Genomic DNA, 6,073 nt, shown 5'->3' on the forward strand with positions numbered 1-6,073 from the left:
AAAGCACGTTATAAAAATAAAACTACTGAACAATAATAATAATAACAACAACAACAACAACAACAACAACAACAACAACAACAACAATAATAATAATAATAATAATAATAATAATAATAATAATAATAATAATAATAATAATAATAATAATAATAATAATAATAATAGTTAACAACATGAAGGAAAAATAAAAACGAAAAGAGAGTACTTGCGGCTTCAAAAATATTGGCTTCAAAGATACTGGCTTCAAAGCTGAATGCCAGACACACAATTTCGGCAATAAACTCGCGCGCAGTCGCAATAGTTCGGTATGGAGCTGGAATCCTGAAGTGGACAAAGGAGGAGCTAAAGGAGAGGGACAGCTTCTGACAATGCATGAAGCCCATCATCCACGTGCAGACATTGATCGCCTATATATGAAGTGAGCAAATGGAGGAAAGGGACTGATAATTGTGGAAGACAGCGTACCTATCGAACTCGAGAACTTAACGAGATACTTATCCCAAAGAAGGAAACCTTGCTAGTGTCAGTTTGGAATGAGAGAATTGAAAGCAGAGAAGAAAAAAAGGAAAAACAAGCGAAGTACAAAAAGGACATGAAGAAGCATTACGCAGCAAGGGACTACTCAATTAATTCTATGTAACAACAGAAGTTGCTGGAAAAAATAGGTGGAATTGGCTGAAGAAAGGAACACTAAAAATAAAAAAAAAAGAGACCGAGAGCACTATACTGGCAGCGCAAGACCAAGCTTTGAACACGAATTGGAGGGTCAACCTTAGGAATGAGCAAATATCTCCGCTATGCCGCATCTGTAATAGAGTGGATGATTATATTGCTCATATCACGAACGAATGCCCTAAACTTTCCCAAAACCTCTAGAAGTTGTGGCGATACGATCAGGTAGTGAAAGCGCTACATTGGAAACTGTGCGAAAAATGGGGCTAGAGAGAAGCAAGACGTTGTATGAGCACAAACCGCAGAGAGTGACGGAGTCGGGGACTATCAAAATCCTCTGGGATTTCCCAATCCAAACAGATCAGGTGCTAGAGCATAAAAGAGCGGACTTAGTAGTGATCGACAAGACGTATCACATGTGTTATATAGTTGATATTGCATGCTCCTTTGACCCACGAATAGTCAAAAAGGAAGGCAAAACGTATATGAATACAACCTTCTTAAGTACGAAATAGCCCGGCTATGGAATATGAAGACAGTGAAGAGAGTGCCAATTATTGTTGGGTCCTTGGGGACAGTATCAGGAGGCATCAAGAGAAATATAAAGGAAATTGGAATAAGGTTTGCCTCCTTACCACGGCCAGAATAATCAAGAAAGTATTAGATAGCTGAAAAGAACGGATAGCATGGTACCGTAGGCTGCAAGTAGCAAGCCCGCTTCGCATGCAAGACTCCAGGAGTTCCAACAAAACCTGTGATAAGGAGAAAGAAAGAAATAAAGAAAAAAGAAGAAGAAGAAGAAGAAGAAGAAGAAGAAGAAGAAACCTCAGGATAAATAGCTAAAAAATTATCTTAAAAATTCAAAATTTGGACAAATGGAAATAGTAAATGAAGCAAGTTAACCCGTTTTTTTTCTACCTCAAAGTCAACCGCAACTTCCATAACTGAAACTACTTAAACCTCAAAAGTTTTTGTCACATATTTTGAGTTGCTTGACCAGCTTGACCAGATTGACCAGCTTGACCAGATTGACCAGCTTGACCAGATTGACCAGCTTGACCGGTACTAACTCTAGCAAAGAACAAACATGTTTTAGGTCTCCTATTGCTTTGTTTCTTTTCTTGTCAACGTCTGCTGAATTTATCGGGACAAGGGGCGGCCAGTCTGAGAAATGGGCCCGACGAGGTAAAGTGACTGCTGCAGCGAATGTCGCTGGCCATTCTATGCTGCAACAGATGTGTGCCCCCATCGTCCCCACCTCCATCTGCTGTTGCTTTATTTTTTTCTGTTTCTTTGAATTTAAATGTTATAATTTAGAATATGATCTGTTGCATAATAGACTACACAAATAAAGCATTCTGACTTTAATGATGTTTCTGTTTTATACTTCTCAATCTATCTGCATGCCTGTCTATCTGTTTCTCCATTTCTGACTCTAACTCCTCCCTTCTCATTACCTATCACTGTCCTAAACTCAATTCATGGGAACAGGTAACTATTAACATTTAAGAACGGCACAACATAGAAATTTCTCTAACACGAGATCCACAATTAATAGCAAACTCACACACACACACACACACACGCATCTACATAAGTAAATAGATACGCGTTTATAAATGGCACAACAAAGGTCAAATAGAAAAGCACTTTATGCAGTTGGGACAAACTGTGTTGAGTTATGTCCTATATTTCCTATGAAATATCATTTAGTAACAAGAGTGATTCTTTCTATATATGAAATATCATTTAACTACAAAAAACACTTTATTACAATGAAAACTGTTGGAGGTGTTTAAAAATAAGAGGAGAGAAAAAGAAAACAAAAAGGATGATGATGATGATGATGATGATGATGATGATGATGATGATGATGATGATGATGATGATGATGATGATGAAAAGCCAGGGCCTTTTCAGTTAACCCTGTTTTATTGGTTGTCGTATACCTACCCCTTGCCAGTAGGGATAAAATGGAAACTCAGCTGTAATGTATAATGCTCAAACCACCTCAAATATAACGCATCGGATTATCAACGGGTTATCAACGGTTATCGCGCGGATTACCAACGGTCATGTCCCGCAATTAAGGACCACACAACTTTCATTATACTAGTCTAGATGGTAATCAGAATCGGAAAACCGCAACTATGAACCGCTAGAACATCCACTGCCAAATAATATCAGAACTCACACTGTAAAATGGTAATTGACCAGAGAGCACTATAAAGAGGTCATGGTAGTGTTCTATACAGCTCTGAACAGACCTCTAAAACAGCATCACCGAACAGACAAATATAGAATGAAGAAAAATTCTTGGGAAAAACACGAAGTTAAACGTGGACACAATAGGTAACATTCGAAAGGACACATAGAGAAACCACTGTTTCATACAGGCGGAACTAGAGCAAATAGATTGGAGGGAAGGCGTTGATCCAAAACTTGATAGATAGATAGATAGATAGATAGATAGATAGATAGATAGATAGATAGAGAGAGAGAGAGAGAGGGGGGAGAATGAGAGAGAGGGAGAGAGAGAGAGAGAGAGAGAGAGAGAAAGAAACAGACAGGTAGACAGAAATACAGAGAGACAGACAGACAGCAAATGTTACATTATTCATGGTCACTTTCTCAAAGTTCTTTCTCTCTCCCTCTTTCTTCCACCCTTTATCTGCTCTCTTTCTTTCTTTCTCATTCTATTATATAATATCTATCCTTACCTGCAAATTTCCAATCCGATTGAAGTAGAATTCTTCAACTGTTTGTTAGTCTCTTCACAACCGACTTTCTTCCTTTTGCCTTTTAAGCAATTCTCCTGTCACACTCTGCAACAAGTGAAGTTAGTCATTGACCACCGCCCTGATAATATGGCCGAAATTAATGACACCGTCGTTGAATAAATCTTTAACACCGCATAATATAGCTCCGGGCTTGGTGAAACTAATATTTTTGTAACTAACCACACTACGATATGTCTGTTCGATAATGGCTGACTTGGTGCTAAACAAAATGGAAATCTGCCCACGCAAAAAACGAGCCACCTACTTTCCACCGTTAACAGTAAAGTTGGTATGAATGATTGTTGTTTGAATGTGTGTGTATGTATATCTGTGTATATATGTGTATATATGTGTATATATGTGTGTATATGTGTTTGCATATGTATGTCTCTTATGTGTGTGGTGAGGTGGAGTATTATATGTTAACAAAGTTTCGATGATGTAAGAACTTTGCCCTGGTAACGGTCCGTGTAAATAGATACCAGTAAGCTAGTATCCCATCAAACACTAGCACACCGTATAGTATTACCTAAGTGTGGTACTGTTGTATATGACTAGTTGGAGGAAGTCTGGCAGATATCAACCAAACCCTCAATTAGTGGTATGCTATGGATTTCTGGAAAGAAAATTTCCTTAGTCATTTACAGTCATCAATGTACACATTGAACAAAGCATGCACAAATACACATAACGGACAATTTTATTTACTTATAGATAGATAGATAGATAGATAGATAGATAGATAGATAGATAGATAGATAGAGTTATTCATATATATATATATATATATATATATATATATATACATATAGGTACACGCACTTACATTCCTCCTTATAACCATAAGCACATGTAATATTGTATTGAAATACGCACACGCACACTCATGATGTATACATACATGTATGTATGTATGTATGTATATACTTTTGTATGTATATGTATGTAAGCGTGTATGTATGCTCTTATGTATATTTACACATCTCGCACTCAACACACAGCTAACCGGATATAATTGATATTTAGTCTCCATTAATTTTTTTATGCTCGTCAAGTTTAGCGGAAGCTGCTTAAGTTAATTTGTAGCCAATGCAACTCTCACTCAAACAAACCGATACATCTTCAGCCCCTCTCTCTCTCTCTCTTTCTCTCTCTCTCTCTTTCTCTGTCTCTCTCTCTCTCTCTCCCTCTCTCTCTCCCTCTCTCTCTCTCTTTCTCTCTCTCATTGTCTCACACACACTCTCTCTATCTCTCCTTCTCACTCTTTCTCTCTCATACACACACTCACACAAATACACACGCACACACACATACACACATACACACACAAACAAATACATACAAACAAGCACATAGACATGTACATGCCGAGAAACACTTGAATTTAACCACGAACGTCTCATATTTTTCTGAGCACAAGCACATACATTTATACATATAATGCATATTAATTCATTGCATATTCACAAATAATCACGTATTTACCTTATATACATTTATTGAGTTATTTTATATCCCTATTTGTGAGCAATTGCGTTGGCAAAACCATCGTGGTTTACAAATGGAGACAAGAAGATTCCGTAAAGTTGGAGAATGTTTTGGCAAGTGGCCAAAAGAATCGGTTGAGAAACGAGGAAGCTTACTGACTATGAATTGCACATAGATTTTCTTCGAATTTCGGATAATCGTTTTGAAGTATTAAGGTGCTGGACAAAAGTCATCCAGTTTGGAGAAATGGGGTTATCTTTTTCAGGTATTATAGGATTGTAGGTCGTTTTTTTTTCCTGAACTTGAAGCCACGAGTTATTTTGTTGTGTGTAGAGTATGAAGGGACTTGCCGGAGAGGGTGGTTTCAGTTGTCCATATCTAGCTGCTTCTAACAGGTCAAGGATGAAACAAATGTACTGCTAATGATAGTCAGCATAGACCTGGTGCAAATGTCCGTAAGATGGTGTTACTTAGTACGTATATTCGTGGTCTTTTGTTTATGCTAAGACAGTTGTAAGACTATCCAAAAGGAGCAGTGCAGGTGATGGTTCGGTACAAATTAGAATTGGAGGTGAGAGAAGGACTTTTGAAGTATGTTTATCCGCAGGGATGCGGATAGGAGCTAAAACCATTTGAAAAAGAAAATTAAGAATTGCAAGCACCAGGTGAGGGGAATGAGTGTTGAGAGCTAAGAAGAGTTGCGAGTGTTGAACTCACTAAGTACGTTAGCTTCAGAGAGGGTCAAAGTAAGATAAATATCCTTAATGCAGGAAGAAATATGATTGCAGAGTTGTAGGTGACTCAAGGAGTTTGAAGGGTGAGTGGCAGAAGGTGTTTTTGGTGGAGTGACACTTAGGCAAAATCGCTAAAAATATTTTTTGCTGTAGGTATCCAAGTAAGACAGGTGAAAGTGGTATCTACTTGTGCGCAGAAAACTTCTCTCAGAGTAAAATTTGAATACAATGTGTAGCCTGGAGAGAAGAGATGGGCTTGAGATAATGGTTTGAAAATTTGTGCATTGAAGGGGAATAGACTGTCTGGTTTACGTGTTAAAAAGATGCAATGTGTGGATACGAAGTTGGATCGGATGTTACAAAACAAAAGAGAGAAAGGCATCCAGCAAGCTTAAT

At 37.8% G+C, this 6,073-nt stretch overlaps 1 protein-coding gene across 1 annotated transcript in view; it reads right to left on the reverse strand.

The window, feature by feature from the left end:
• Positions 1–3,930, reverse strand: part of LOC106876261 (uncharacterized) — a 95,865-nt gene extending 91,935 nt beyond the window's left edge. The window contains exon 1 of the mRNA XM_014924751.2: positions 3,396–3,930. The gene's annotated coding sequence lies outside the window, so the exon portion shown is untranslated. The remainder of the gene's footprint in view (positions 1–3,395) is intronic.
• Positions 3,931–6,073: the final 2,143 nt, after the last annotated feature.

Source organism: Octopus bimaculoides, chromosome 14, assembly GCF_001194135.2.
Source record: "Octopus bimaculoides isolate UCB-OBI-ISO-001 chromosome 14, ASM119413v2, whole genome shotgun sequence".
In the NCBI taxonomy this organism is placed as follows: domain Eukaryota; kingdom Metazoa; phylum Mollusca; class Cephalopoda; order Octopoda; family Octopodidae; genus Octopus; species Octopus bimaculoides.